At 41.2% G+C, this 17,000-nt stretch overlaps 1 protein-coding gene across 10 annotated transcripts in view; it reads right to left on the bottom strand.

Moving 5' to 3' along the window:
- RYR2 (ryanodine receptor 2) overlaps window positions 1–17,000 on the bottom strand; it is a 690,844-nt gene that overhangs the window by 317,172 nt on the left and 356,672 nt on the right. The gene's annotated exons all lie outside the window — the stretch shown is intronic.

Here is a 17,000-nt window from a genome sequence, read left to right on the forward strand (position 1 = left end):
CCACATGCGGATAGACTGTAGGGAAACAGTGGGCACTTGCTGGCTTCAGGGCCATTGACCATAACAGGAGATGGGTAATCCACTGTCTGTCCAGTCACCCTCAACCAATAAAATTGCTGCATGCACATTAGCTGTTAAGGGTGATAATTGGTTGATCTATCTCCAATATCACAAAGGTCTAGAACTCTCGGCATGGCACAGATACATACTTTATACCTGTGTGGTGTACAGCTATGGTAATTCGTAAAGTCAAAGTGACTGAGAAATTAAAAAATTGGGCAATAACAGACTGAAAGCCAACAATGATTCAACCAGTTGATATTCTGAACGAAAAGAGCTCTCAACCATGCTTGTAGCAGCTTCCATCACTTCACCCTGACTTAGACAGTTTAGGCTTCAGAGTGACACAGAGAGTGACATCCCAGTAATCATATTATATAGATTACTATACATGGGCTTCACTGCACATTGCGTTTGCCCAGCAATAGACAAAGTTTTAAAATTGCTGCCTATACAGTGAACAAATAAAATAAAAGAATATCATGTTGATATTGTTACTGGCAGGCTTAGCAGAACAAGTGGATTTAGGGGAAAGGTTAACAGAACAGTAGTATCTTGCAATTCACTTTGATCTCTGCAGATAAATTTGATAATTATTGTTCACAAGCTAAAATATGAGAAATATCCTGGCCCCACTGAAGTCAATGACAAAACTCCCACCAACTTCAAAAGGGCCAAGATTTCACCCTACGTACGTACTACATACACACACGCACACAGTCTGTGTGTGTGTTTATATTTTCCCCTCAGGATAATATTGTCTGAAATATGTAAAAAAAAAAAATTCAGTCACACCAACAATGCGCTAAAACTGGAACTTTGAATCCTGCCCAATGCTGGAGGAGGGGCAGAGGTGAGATTCCTAACACAGTGACCCAGTGTATGTCACTGTTTTGGAGGGAACAGTCTCGCAGCTGGAGCAAGACATCCTGAAGCACTTCATACTCTTTGTGTATATCACAGCTAAGCAGGGACTGAAAGTTGCTGTTGTTTAAGGAGCAAACAAATAGAAACAGCATGAAATTGAGTCACACAAAGAACTAAGAACCACTAAATCACTTGTAGCCTCCCAATTAAATGTAATTATCATCCCAATAAAGCAGCAGTCATTGCCATTAAGAATCATTAGACTTAAATCTGTTCCCTACTATGGTGCAGTAAGACAGGATCCCATGTGTACTGGTCCAGGCACCACTGCTTCAGGGGGCCTCCAAATTTGGCAGCCACAAGCATCACGCATGCAGTTAATTGCTACTAACCGCTGCTGTTGCTGCCATCAGAAGAAACAAGTCACAGCACTGAAAAGGAGGGCTGAGAAGCAGTTTTGAGCTAGCAGTTACACAAGGTCCAGTGTTAGCCCTGTCATGTCATGTCTCTTGTGACCTTCTGCCTCTCCCTCACCTCTTGTCTCCAAGATCACATCCTGACTCTCCGAGTGAGATACATGCCCCATGCCATGCTCTTTTCCTGTAAGAGGGCAATGGTAACACCACAGCATCTATTCCCTCTCTTCTATGGAAGGAAGCCTTAGCCAGTACTTTTCTGCAACTCCCAGCTGCATTAGAGATGTCAGAGCTTTCCTGTTAGTACATGGAGTGAAGGGAGGAATAAACCATCAACTACTACCTTAGAGGGGAGGGATAGCTCAGTGGTTTGAGCGTTGGCCTGCTAAACTCAGGGTTGTGAGTTCAATCCTTGAGGGGCTACTTGGGGATCTGGGGCAAAATCAGTACTTGGTCCTGCTAGTGAAGGCAGGGGGCTGGACTCAATGACCTTTCAAGGTCCCTTCTGGTTCTAGGAGATGGGATATCTCCATTAATTAACCCAGAGCATCCATCACACCGAGCATCGAAGAGGACAGAAATCCCCCATCTTCTTGCAGATACGAATGGAAGACATATTTGCTGACCTCCCAGAAACTAGTAATGAAGGATATTCTCATTCACTAGTATGTCAGGAGGAAGGGGAAATGCCTGCCACCACTCCTCCATGTAGCTAAAAGGGCAGAGATACACTCTCACTCTTCTCAGCAGCTAGGATGAAGAAAAGCAAAAATAATATCACTCCCATCAATCAGAACTTCTAATGCCACATAGGTTGGGGTCCTCAGTGCACATGATGGACAGTGTGTACTGAATGAGTTAGAGGACACTTACTAAAGAATAAGGATAAAAATAAATACTGTTCATCTGACACATTCATTACACTTCATCTGTCATGCACACTGAGGGCCTGAAACAAATCCCACGCAAGTCAATGAGATTTTTAACACTGACTGCACTGGGCCTAGGATGAGGCCATGACTAAAGAAGAATTATAGCATGTGACCATGACATTGAAGACTACAGCATGAGGGAGCAACTGAACAACTGTCCTCAGCATATAAAATCTAGAACAAGTTTCTGTCAAAACTCGGCAAGCTAGCTAGCGTTTGCCAGAGGAGTGTAGAAAACATGCTTCTGTGACTTTATGAACATGTTTTTATTATTGAGTTCCAATTTACTCACAATAAAAACACAATCTGGACACACAAAAGAAGTATTCTTCAAGTGACAAAAGGTTTACTCTGATTTATTGATGTGAATTTTGTTGCTGCTGTGAGGAACAGAACACCCAGATGAGAGAAAAGAAGCAATCTAAAGCAAGGCTATTACACCAACCCTCCAGTAAGGATGGAGAGAGCAAAACAAATTGAATACAACATGCTGACATCTTTTAATGAGAAAAATAAATGCTTTGGTGGACAATTCAAGAAACAACAGAGCATAGTCTGGCATGCAATAAGCTGTTTGTGGGGACTCTAGGAATTTAAAAATACTCTAAACTATCTAACAAAACAAAAAATAACAAATATCTAAAGAAAACAAATCATCATAGAATCTATGGAATGCCACATTATGCAAAGTAATTAGTGTTTCTGAAAATAAAACAAAAAGAAGAAAAATTTAAATACAGCAGGCATGGAAAGAATTAATAATTAGTATATTTCAAGTGGCCTTAAAATAAACCCACTTGCATTAACTAACCAAATTCTTCATGTATGAAACAAATATGGAATAATATTATAAGCATAATTCAGGAATCCATTATGATAAAGAAATCTATGTTCTCTATAAAAATACCATAAAGTTCCCTTCTAGAGGAGTTGCAGATAACTTCTCTAGAATGTTTGTACGGTCAAAGCTAAATAACTTAATGCTATTAATAGCTTTACTGTAGGAATAAGCCACAATAGGCATGTATTGGTAGACTATTGATACATACTTCTTTGTGACATATAAAACGGAAGGCCGAAAACTTCCGAGAAATCTATCAGTATCTAACTCCTGGTGTGGTTTATTGCTTTTAGATAATGCTACAGTTTTAATTTTAAAATAAAAGAAAAACATTTTACATTAGTTTTATTTGGGGACGATGTCTAGGTAGTGCAATGTATCATCCTACTATGAAAAATAAATGCTAGTAGAAAGATAAAACAATTGCAAAGAAATTATTATGGATACCTTTTATTCCATTTTTTTTTTTTAATAAAAAGGTTTTTTTGGCCTCTACAGACTCCGAGCTCCACCCACTTATCCTCAATGAGCAAGGGCTGCTCTGTCTGTAGCAATCTATGGCACAACAACCAATTTCAACACATTTGATACTGAAAGCCCAGATTAGTTTTATTCCACAATAAAATGTGAGCTAATAATTGTCACTGGGATTTTCACGGACTTCAGTGAGAACTGGATCAAGTCCATAGTACTGTTGAACAGACAGCCAAGCTCATTGAATAGAGGAGGGTAAATCTTAGGGCCAAGGGCAACCACTCCTCTTAGAATGGAGTGCTAGTCAGTGCACTATTAAGCCTGGAAATTTCAATGCACATAAGTCAGTACATTCCAACTCAGTATTAATTCCAACACATCTCACTGCCTCACTATAATGTACATTTAACAGCATGAACAGTAAGCCAACAGTACTTCACACGTCATGAGATCCAGTATTACAGGGTTACTGTGACAACCATAACATTTGAATTCCCAGGCTTGTGTGATAGAACAACACTAAGATTATGGATTCAATCATAATATTTAGAGTTTATTTTCCAAGATTTTGGTTTGTTTTTAATACAGTAAAAAAAGCCTATGTTGAAGAAGTAAATGATGTGGAATGAGCAAGTATTATCTCCTAGACTCCATTTCCAAACCAACCAGCCACCTCTCTATCTATCACACGTTATCACTGCAGCAACTGAGCCTTGGGTATCAAACACAGAGAAAACCCTACAGATGCAGATGCTCTCCTGGCAGTCATATCCTGCCACGGACAAGTGCCCTGCATTCTTGGACAACACCTCTGAATGTGCAACTTGATCACACATTGATTGAAATATGCCTATTTGTTTATGGTAAACCAACTGGCCTGTCCCTCTCTCCTTGGAGCTGCCTAACAGTGATCTAGTCAGGTAAAATGTGTTTACTGCTATGAGTTCCTCTAACAGAAACAATGGAAACACACAAAACATCACACCAACAACTCTATCTAACACAAATTTGAAACCAAGGATGTTTCTTCTTTTACATGAGCTCTTCATCCACACAAGCAACAGTGGGATGTGGAGGGTTTTAATTATAAATGCTGGCAGGAGATTCTATCTTAATGAGTCAACATGAAGTGGAAAAAGAAGCCTGAAGACTAGCAGATAATTTTAGTCAGTAGCAGTGATCCCTAGTGTATGAAATTTGAGACACCTAGAATAAAAATAATTGTTGTTCATGTGTGTCTTTAAAAATGATTTCTCTCTTATTTACTCAAAAACTCATCTCTGCTGTTTCCTGGAGACCATCATTTAGAAGATTAACAGATTTTCAGTCATTTTCAGTTTGCACTTTACACGTTTAGCCTGTATGCTACTGTTCCTTTAAATTTTTTAAAGGATTGGTTAATATCAGCTGGAGTTTATTCTAGAGTGAGACTCTACACTTGTTTTAATTTATGCACTGAAGAGACAGAATATTTGCATTTTCCACTCTGTTTCTTCTGTGATGTTTCAGTGCTAAATAGGTCCAATCCCAAACACCTTCTTACTCACATGAATTCTCATCTTTTAATTTTGCTTCAGTAAAGAACTCCAGATCAGGACAAAAATAAGGAATGGTTTCCCGGTACTGGTTTCTGTTTTCTTCAGTCCTGGTTTAATGTTTACCTAGTTTGTATCCTAGATTATTTTTTTACATATATGTTTGACTTTCATAATCAGTTTCCCATTTTACAGCATTCAAGAATCTGAAAAAGTTTTAGAAACATTAATGTAATAAGCTGCACAACACTCCCAAATGTCAGGTAAATAAGTATTATCATGGGGAAATTGAGGCACAGAACAGTGACATGACCTCCCCATCATACAAATCAAATCACTGGCAGAGTGAGTAAAGGCACTAGGAACTGCTGCCTCTCAGTCTTGCACTCTAACCACCAGTCTACAGAAACACCCTATTCTAGGGCTAATTGCCATTCAATGGAATTTTGCTAGAAGCATTATTTTGGATACAACAGGATTGTTTTTAGTATATAATGTTTCCATTTAAGACAATATTCAGACTAAAGATGGGACAGAATATGGAGGCTAGCTTATTAAGCAGTGTATGTCATCATAAGAACATGACACCAGAGCTCAATGATCTGCATTCCACCGATGGAATTTAAGGTTTTGTTTTGTTTTTTAATATCTTTATAAAGCTCTACAATACTGTGGGCAGTCTCTCTCACCATATTAGACTCACATGTATGTAGCCTAGAGATGTCTAAGTCTCCTCAATATAAAGGGGTGGGGAGATATGCCGGCAGGACCACTCAACTGTGGAATCTACCAGTCTTTGGGACCAGGACCTTATTTTCAAAGAATTAAGAACTTAAAATGAATTGTTTTTATTTTCACACTGGTATGAATAACCATTGCACTGTTGTCACTGCATGATGGAAATAGGGTGACCAGATGTCCCGATTTTATAGGGACAGTCCCGATTTTTGGGTCTTTTTCTTATATAGGCTCCTATTACCCCCCCACCCCCGTCCACATTTTTCACATTTGCTGTCTGGTCACCCTAGATGGAAAACCCAATGGAGGCTGTTATATGAGAGTTTTAAATATATATTACATTTGTAAGTATTCAATCTTTTCTTACAGATTTGTTTTCTTGAACATTGATTTGCTCTCACTGGAAGCAGGGTAGCATGCTAGTTCACTTCAATTAAGGGAGAAAATCCAAATAATTGATCAACATGCGTCCAATGTGTAAAGTCAACCTAACAGACATGGACATGGATAGTATTGAGAGCCAGGAGTTGTCCTCCCTCCCCTCCACAAGTGGTCAAGCAGAAAATAGTAATAAAAAAAAAACACAACACCCAAGCGGCACAGAAGTATGGTGCCAACTGGAAGTAGGCACTCAGTGTGCATGTCCTGCTCACCCGCCCCTAGAAACAGCCCTGTGTGGAGCGTTCCACACAGAAAATAAAACAATCCCTTAGCTAAAGGGTTAGGGGTCTGTACTGAGGATTGAAACTGCCTCAATTCAAACCCTGCTGCCAACCCATAAGGGGGGACAGTCCTTATGGTTGAACATGCTGGTGTGACGTTGGTAGGCCAGGTACCTGCTCTTGCCAAAGCTGTATGCATCAGCTGAGCACTGACAAATTCATAGCTGGAAGCCAGACCATCTCACCTGTATGCATAGGCGCCGATTCCGTGGGTGCTCCGGAGCTGGACCACCCCCGGAAAAAAATTGGTGGGTGCTGAGCACCCACTGGCAGCTCCCCGTGGCCCCACCCTGCCCCAGCTCACCTCTGCTTCCGCCTGCTCCGCGAGCGCTCCACTGCATTCTGCTTCTCCCCCCTCCCTCCCAGCGCTTGTGCTGCGAAACAGCTGATTCACGGGGCAGGGAGAGAGAGGGGAGGAGGGGGAACGTGGTGGGGGAAGAGGTGGGGCCGGGGCAGCGATTTGGGGAAGGGATTCAATGGGGAAGGGAGGGGGCAGAGTTAGGGCGGGGACTTTGGGGATGGGGTTGGAATGGGGCGGGGCCAAGGGTGGGGCTGGGGTGGCATCGGGGTGGGGCCAGGGGCGTGGGCACCCGCCAGCGCCGGAGAAAGTTGATGCCTATGCATGTATGTTCATGTAGTTCAAGATAGGTGCTGAACTTGTAAGAATATGTTCAGTGTTTCAACTCCATAAGGTGCTTGTAAGATGCTGCATGCATTAATCTTACATGTAATATCTATATCCAGTGCTATAAAGTATTTCTTTATCATTGTAAAAATGCCTGCTCTGAACTTGTGAACAGAGCCAGAAAAAGTGGTTCCCCTCCCCATCCAGAAGAACTATCAAAACTAAATGGGCCATTGTGGAACATCGCCACTCAAAGGCTGGAATAATGGCCCTCTTACACCCATGAAGGTGCTATGTGCAAGAAAGCACGTCCAGCAGTTTGAGTTCTGGAAGAGGGAAATAAAGATAGCTAATGTGAAGATTTTTCATCTCTTTGCTGTTTGAACTCTTACAGGGGCTGGAGCTAAGAAACAAAAAGCAGAGACTCATGGGGTTAACATGGGCTATCCCTAAAAAGACATTCAATACTGACAGATTATTACATCTCCGTCATCTTTTGGAACCATAGACTGAACTCATTTGTGTATAAATGTTGCCCGCTTTAAACTGAAAATAACTTATTTCTTTTTCCTAGTTAATAAATCCTTAATTAGTTTACTATAGGATTGGCTACCAGCATTGTCCTTGGTGTGAGATCAAAGGTACAAACTGATCCAGGGTAAGTGACTGGTCTCTTGGGACTGGGAGTGAACTGAATATTTTGTGATTTTGGATGTAAGTGACCATTTCTCACTAAGTCCAGCTTGCCTGGGTCGCAAGATAGACTGGAGTGTCCAAGGGGACAGTCTGTGACTCCATGATAGGACTGTTACAGCGATCAGGAGTTCACATTTGTTACAGGGTTGGTGAAATCTAATTACAGAATACACGACCAGTTTGGGGTGTGTGCTGTGATTTTGACCGTCTTCCCTGAGGTTGGCACTCATGATCATGAACCACTTCAGACAGCATGACAGTTGGAATTTCTGTTTTTCCACTTTTCCATAAGTTTTAGAAGTATGATCAGGAGACTAAAAATTGGGTTTTCCATGCTGGCTATACCCTATATGTACAGATCACATTCTTTATAAAAAGTTTTTTTTTTTATGTTTTTCTGGGGCTTTTTGGTGGGTTAACTATTTTGTATGCACAATAAGGTCATTTCAGATATAAGATGCCGTGTTTCATTTTAGCTGGTCACTTTCCTTAGCAGAAGGCTGTGAAATCATAAAGCATGCATCGTATAGCACTATAGGACAGAGGTTCTTAAATGGGGTGGTACAGAATATATTTGGGAATGGGGGACAAACTTTAGGAAAAAAAATCATACTATGCACATTCTGAGTTAGGTGGCCAGAGAGTGGCGGCTGCTGGCCGTGCGCCCCACTCTGAAGGCAGCACCACAACTAGCAGCAGCGGAGAAGTAAGGGTGGCATGGTATGGTATTACCACTCTGACTTCTCCGCTGCTGCTGGCAGCAGCACTGCCTTCAGAGCTGGGCACCCAGCCAGCAGCTGCCACTCTCCCCTCTGCCTTCAGAGGTGGACAGCCGGAGAGTGGTGGCTGCTCAGGCAGCGGTGGCTGCCAGGGGAGCAGGCGAGGGCGTAAACCACTACAGACATAAAGAAGGTGGACGCGATGAAATAAGCTTGAGAACCACTGCTGTAGGACACACAGATCCATGCACTCCACATCTCACACAAAGTCTGTTATTTAAAGATAAATATTTGTCTGAAAGTGAAATTAACTTCTTTTCAGTTTTAAAGGTATCAATTACTTGTATTCCAACCAAATTTTGTCTCATATCTACTTGGCTCCACAAACTACATCCAGTAAGCCCGAGGGAATATAAATTACATATGGGAGTTTTAAAATGACTTTTATATCATTTTTTGAGAAGAAAGAATCTAAATGGTTTATCTTTAATTTGATTTTCAGCCAAAACCCAAAGGCCAATTAGGATTCTAAGTGAGAGATTTGAGAATGGCTTACTTCACATAGATATCTTAAATCTGGGGATAGCTAACATTAAGGCTTCCTAGCTTTCTAAATCATGATGGTACCAGCTTGTGATTTATAGATATTTACAAATCATTGCTAATTAGAATAAGAATAAAATAATTTAAAATATTTTATATATTGACAGATTTTCAAAAAGTTACTGTTTCTTATTATGAGCGATAGGATCAAATTCTGTTAATCTTATTCACATGAATACGTTTATTATTATTATTTATTTTATGTCTACCATGCAAATAAGGAAGCACAATTTTGCTCAAAGTGTAAGTCATTCTTAATAAGGAGACTGAAATGTAGAACTAAACAAAGCCAGGGTGATCTTGGCTCTGCAAAATCTCAACAGATACTCCTTTTTCCCCCCAATCAAAACCAAAACAAGGGGTGATCTAAAACTGGATCCTCATTCTATTTAAACTCTAAAGTTTAGACAAATTATTCTGGTTCCAGACTCTCTTTTCTGAGAATGTTTTGCCAAGTAAGGTGTTGTGGTGTTTTAAGTGTTACTGTTATTATAACCGAACCGTCTGACATGAGAGAGGATAGACAATTCTATTTTAGAAAACTTGCCTGATTTCCAGGCAGAAATGATCACACTCCCCTGACATATTTTCTAAGTGGTTTACTTGAAGAACAAAGAGTCCACGCTCGATTATAATTGACCTCAAATAGCTTCTTCCTTCTGAAATCTCCTTTGTAATGCAGTTGGGATTTAGAGAGGAGTGCTGAAAACAGCCTAAGCTTCAATTTGGTGAGTGAGAATACATCAGGGAATCACTGGAAATGTACTTATTATGGTCCCAAATGGCTTCATGCTATCATTTCATGTAGTGGTGCTTATAATGGGAATATTAACAGATTACCATCTATGGTCTTAGAAATGGCATTTTGTATCCTAACTACTCTCCATTGAAAGGTATCACTGAAGAGATGGATGTTCTACTTAGAACCATACACATCTTCAAGTCCTGTGTTCTTCTTCACACAGCGCACAGTCAACTTGTGGAACTCCTTGCCTGAGGAGGTTGTGAAGGCTAGGACTATAACAGCGTTTAAAAGAGAACTGGATAAATTCATGGAGGTTAAGTCCGTTAATGGATATTAGTCAGGATGGGTAAAGCAGGGTGTCCCCAGCCTCTGTTTGTCAGAGGGTGGAGATGGGTGGCAGGAGAGAGATCACTTGATCATTGCCCGTTGGGTTCACTCCCTCTGGGGCACCTGGCATTGGCCACTGTCAGTAGATAGGATACTAGGCTAGATGGACCTTTGGTCTGACCCAGTACGGCCATTCTTATGTTTTTATTTTCACTGGAAGAAATTCAAGAAAACATTCACTCCGGGGACATAACTTAGAAAATTTCCATAGTGAAGTTGAATTAATCAATCTGGCCAAGAGAAATTGCTATTTTTCCTTTACATATGGCACTTTAGAAAAATAAATTGATTATTTTAGTGGAATACCTCATGTAATTATACTTTGGATAAAGATGTAATTTCAAGAATCATTTATTCAATAATCATACATGTGGTATGTATACTTTCTGGCACCAATCCAACAAACAAAGTTTAAAGTTAAGCACACAAGTCCTCTTAATTTCAATCAAACTATTAACATGCTGAAACTTAAGCATATGCTTAATTGTCTCAGAGGTCAGAGCTCTTGGCAACTTGCAGAATTGAGCCCCAGACATTATTCAGGAAAACTCAAACATAAGAGTGAATTTGCAGATCATGTTGGAATCAGGCAGCCAGAACTAAAGTGATCTACTTTTTATAAGACCAATTCAGAACAACCTGCATCCAAACTCTTGTACCTCAAATAACAATCTTCAAGACTTCTGTGGACTAGCACAGAAGCTGGATGCATTTGATTGATTGATTGATTGATTGATTGATTGAAGGTGGGATTTTCAAAAGAGCGTAAGTGATTTAGGAGTACAAGTTCCACTGAAAGTCTATTAGGTGTTTCTGAAAATCTCACCCTTAAACTTTTATACAGTGCTTATCACTAGCTCCAAGCACATCATAAAAGCACAAAAGTTAACATTTTAAAAACAAAGATTTCAAAAATCTTTCCAGTCTCTACTAAGTTCCTCAATAGAATGAGCCTCATTATGCAACAGAATTGCACAGCCAACTTTCTAATAAAGATTCCTTTACAACTTATATAATATATATCTGACCCTTTACTACATTACCATAAATATGAATTTTCAAAGCTAAATTTTCAAAAGTGGCTAGTGATTTTGGATCACAAAAACATGATGGTTGGAGAGTGCCCAACTTGAGATAAATTAAAGGGACCCGATAGGTGTCAGATACTCAGGCCCCTTTAAGGGGATTCAAGTTGTTAGGTTAGTTCTCATACTGTCTTTCGGTCAGCGAAACAGCCACCAAATGCATTGTGTCTCTCCTGATGTCCTGTCCTGAGCCAAATCTGGTATGTTACTAGGTAGGATGCCTGTGAGAGACAGGTGTCCATTGATGACATCCAATGATTGTGTTTTAGGTCTTACGAGTGAATTGGGATCTTTTTCAGTGGGATTCAAATTGGACTCACCTCCCCACAAAAAAAATCAAGGGACCCAAAATCCTAACCTGTTTCTGAAAATCATAATCCCAGTGTGTTACATAAAATGTGAAACAAACATAAAATTATTGCATTGTCGACTATTCAAAAATGCTTTCAAAAGAACAAATTGGTACTCAAATTCTATGCAATTTCTAAATTGTGACAAGCAACAGAGAGTCCTGTGTCATGCGTCTGACGAAGTGGGTATTCACCCACGAAAGCTTATGCTCCAATACATCTGTTAGTCTATAAGGTGCCAAAGGACTCTCTGTTGCTTTTTACAGATCCAGACTAACACGGCTACCCCTCTGCTACTTAAGTTGTGACAATATTTCCTGAAGGTGGAACACAGCTGGAAAGGAATCTTAACTGTGGCTCTGTCAATTTTTAAACGACTGATTTTCTTTTCACCTCTCTCAGACTCAAGTGTTCATGAAAGCAAGGCGTTGAAAGCACCAACCCAATAGGTATCCCCAAAATGGTGCCAACAACTTCCATATTGTGCTGCAACATCTCCTACATGTAAAGGACCTTGTCTTCTTATGTGAAAGCACCCATGTTCTTCCAGTACTGCCAGCTCCAGTGATATTCCCCAACCCTTAACTGCAGCATCCCTCTACTAGGCATCAGCGCTATGGGAGCTGCCTGTGCATGCACTAAGGCATCAACGCTGGGGAAGCCCAGGCTGCAGCACAGAGACCTTAGTGCAACCTTAGCTCCATATATAGTTGCTGCCTCAAATCCCCAGCTGCACCAAAGAGGAGTGTCATGAGGAGCCAGGAGCCCAGCCATATAGGGGCGAGGTGAAATCAGCACTGCTGTGGGGGCAGCAGGTAAGTGTGGATGGAGACAGGTGTATATTAGCATTTGTGCTCCCCACACCATGCTGCACCTTCAGATCTCCTGCCAGAACAGACAGCGTCTCTGTGTAGAAAGAGAGAATGGAAGTAAGAGAGGGAAGGAACTGACATGTCGGGGGCAGGAACCGTCACAGGGGGGCTCTGTGCAGGAATGCATGTGAGACGGAGGGTCAGCATTGGTGCCCTGGAAAATAGGTAAGAATTATTTTAAAATTTCAACCAGTTATGCACCCACCTTATAGGAGCCCCACCTAGGTTGTTTTTCCCTAGTTTGTTTATGATATGTCATGTGAGACAATATCAAAAGCCTTACTAAAGTCAAGATATACCACATCTACCACTTCCCCCCATCTACAACGCTTGTTGCCTTCTCAAAGAAAGCTACTAGGTTGATTTGCCATAATTTGTTCTTGACAAATCCATTCTGACTGCTACGTCTCACCTTATCATCTTCTAGGTGTTTGCAAATTGATAGCTTCATTATTTGCTTCGTTTTCTTTCTGGGTACTAGCCTTTCTAATTTTGTCTCTATATACTTGTTTGCAATTTGACCTAGTTTCCACTTTCTGTAGGACTCTTTTTTGAGTTTCAGATCATTGAAGATTTCCTGGTTAATCTTGGGTGGTCTCTTGCCATACTTCCTGTCTTTCCTACACAGTGGGATAGTTTGCTCTTGTGCCCTTAATAATAGCAGTTTTTCAAAGAGACAACTCTCTTGAACTGTTTTCCCCTTGACTTGCTTCCCATGGGATCTTACTTACCAACACCCTGAGTTTGCTAAAAGTCTGCCTTCTTTAAATCCATTATCTTTATTATGCTGTTTTCCCTCCATTACTGTAATACAAGCAATAATTCTGCCAGAGAATCCCACTTACCCCACACAGAAATATGTACTCAGCCACAGAGAACCAGAGTCCCACAAAGTATTCTGACAGCCTGGAAATCATCCAGTTACACAGGGCACCCTATCCTTAGCATAGAATTCCAGAAGTTAAAGAATCTACATCCTAACTTCAGCCGCAGCAGCTCCCATCACCAGTCTTTGGTGCCCTCTGCAGAAACGCCAGGTACAGGGGATGGGAAGTTCTGGGCTGGGCCAGAAATAGGAGGGGACCAATTCAATCTTGGCAGAGGTGGTCTTAACACCTTAGTATTTCCTCACTCCACAGACCCAATAGGAGTACTGGGTGTGTACTGTGGGCCAAACCAGCCACCACAATTCCAGAATCATAAAGGCACAAGCCACCTCCCTTCAGTCCCAGTGCCAGCCCTAGCACCAATATAGGGATGAATTTGCTCAAAGATTGTAGCAGAAAGACACAGAAATTCTTTTTCACAATGAAGAATTCCATCTAAGTAAAGAATTACATATGAAACTGATGAAATTCCTGAAATGGATTGTGGGAAATCAAGACTATTTTTAAAAGCTGATGCTAAAAGACAGAGCAATAGAGGTGATTTTAACACAGGTGTCTGCTGTCTTACACCAGGAGTCCCCCTCTTTTGTGAGCTCCTCATCAAAGGCAGTGTTAAACATCACTGCACGAGGAGACCAGCATGGCTCAGGGTCCCAAAGTGACAACTCCACTTCCCTCACTGAAGAGAATCAGACTTCTAAACATTGGCATATACTGTTAGAATACCTAGTAAAATGGTGGAAGCATCCTTGCAGAATCATTCATATCAGTTGTAATCACCACCTGCTGAGACATGTCACTACTTGGTAAACGTTGTGACAGCTGATCCCAGTTCCTATGGTGAGAGCAGTGCTTGCACTGACATTGACTGAATATTTTCCCTTGGCGTCTCAGGGACAGAGAGTAGTGGTGAGGGACAGGGATACGTGTGTGTTTCTTATTACAAAGCTGGGGGGAAAACAGACAAATCAGTTGCCTAGGGATATGTCTGCCTCCACGGCTGCTGCTGATCCTCTGAAGGCTACTGAGGCAACAAATTTAACAACTTATACCAAGTGATGATCCATGACGGACATAACCTACAGCATTAAGGAGGGCCATTCAGCAATGGAAATATGCTGTTTTGACATAGGAGTACCACAGAAAAAGGCTGAAAAGAACAAAAATGTTGTGCCTGTGACATGGAAACGTTACCTCCTGCTGTGTTTTCAAATTTCCATGAATCTGATGTATCTGATAAGCGTTGTGCAACATTCAGGGCACAAAGGAAAAGCACCAGTGCGCTGTTGGCACTTTTGCTTTAGGACGTCAACTGAAAGTATATATTGGCATATGGGAGAGGGAGAAGAAACTATTTATTGGTGGAAAGGAGGCAGCAGAGGATGGAGCAGGTTAGAATTCTGATCAGTTTTCTCACAAGACATTTAGAATCAATGCATGATGCAACTGAAAAGTGGCTGATTATGCTGCTGCCAGTTCGTAGAACGTGTTGCTGGTACCACAAATAGTGGTACGGTGTATTTGATAGATTTTGTTGGAGCCCCCTGAAATGGCTTGCACCCCAGTACTGGGACAAATAAGATCAAGTTGCCCTGTACCCTGGAGAGAAACAATGTAACAACCAAATGACAAAACAACAAGGGATGAAATATGACTCAAATCAACCATTTAAAAATGCAACCTAGTCACTGTTGTTATTATTGCTGTGATCACTCTAAACCTCTTCGGTTCTTACAGCTCCTGACTTCAACATGTTGCAGATTAATGCATAATAATACCAGAACCGCATGTAGATGTGTGTGAAAAAAGTGGACACCTTGATGACAAGTGCAGTTCCAGATTTCCATATAACCACAGATTTGTGAACAAGTAGGCAGGGCAAACTGAAAACATGACATGACAATCACAGCACACTGAATGTTGTTCAATTCCATTACCCTTCTGCTCCAGCCCAGAAGTCTTACACACTTCCCTCTCAGAGATACATTGCCTAAAAGCTATTGCTGATCCCACTGCTAAAGGTCAACTCTCAGAGGGCTGCATTATATTACTGTAAACACCATTATGTCCATACTCATTGTGAAAAAATAATGAAGAACACAGGAATTGCCATATTTTATCAGACCAGTGTGTCACAATCAGGACATGAACAGTCTGACCTACTGACCGGAGCAGGAGTCAGACAGGGTTAGGTTCAGGGGTGCTGCACACACCCCAGCTTGAAGTGGTTTCCACCATATACAGAGGTTACAGTTTTGTTCAGTGGCTTTCAAACCCGTACTATACAAATTGTTCCAACGCCACTGGTTGGGTTTCCAGGAAATCACAGTCCGAGACAGGCCAGAGGGCAAATCAAAGTCAGGTGTCAGTCAGGGTCAAGTTACCAGGAGACCAGCAGCAACCAGTAGAAGCAGGTATCTAGTGGAAGCAGTCCAAAGTAGGGACAATCTAGTTGCATGTACTTCTTCCTGTTCCTATGCTAGGTTTATATAGAAGCTGCCAACCAGTCAGGAGCCCCAGCATTCTGCCAATCAGATTCCAGGACTGGGGTCCTCTATGGAGTTCAGTTCCTATTCTGACAACAACTAGCAGGTCACTGAGTGGCAGGTTGGTGCTTACTAGTGCTAACAAGCCCTCTGGACCATGATGGTTCCTGATACAGTGGTTGTCAATGACAGTGGCTAGAATCAGATGTTTCAGAAGAGAAAGTGCAAGAAATCCAATACTAGACGATTATATAATAACCTGACTACAAGAAAAGTTTTTCCCCCCAACAAAAAATAGTCGTTGGTTGTCTTATGCCTTTAATAAGGTTAATACAACTTATACATTTTAATCTATGTTATGTAACTGTGATGTTGTTGTTATCCATATTACACCAAATAAGTGTTAATAGAATAAGTTAAGGCTGTTAATGTTGCAATGTCAGACAACCAAATGTAAGGAAATTATAGAATTAAGATTGCCTGTACAACTGTAATTTGGCCCTCTTGTGTATATGTGTTATGATACAGTCTTTAATTGCATGGTCACATACTATTTTTTCCACCGAACTGGTATTTCCTAACATCTGTATTTTTGACTTTGCAACTTTAATGTTCTTTTAAGGAAGATTTGTGTAGGCAGTGTAATAGGTAGGCTGAAAGCAAACTGAGAAAAACATATTAAATCTAGTGGAATCGTACTGATTGATCATCAGTGGAGTGGGAACTTTTAGCTCTACAGCACAGCCCTCTGCCATGGGAGCTAATGGAGTGACTAATGGAGTCTTCCCCAGCCAGGCTCCTTGTCCCACTCCCCTTGCCCAGCAAGGTCCAGACTCCTCAATACTCCCAGTTCCTCATTTAATCTCAACCTCCCCATCCATTGGTTCCCAGTCTCCTTGCTAAGCCAGTCTTCCTCACTCCACCCCATCAGCTCGCAGTCCTTCATCCCCTGCCCACCAA

The sequence above is a fragment of the Trachemys scripta genome, chromosome 3 (genome assembly GCF_013100865.1).
Source record: "Trachemys scripta elegans isolate TJP31775 chromosome 3, CAS_Tse_1.0, whole genome shotgun sequence".
Classification (NCBI taxonomy): Eukaryota; Metazoa; Chordata; order Testudines; family Emydidae; genus Trachemys; species Trachemys scripta.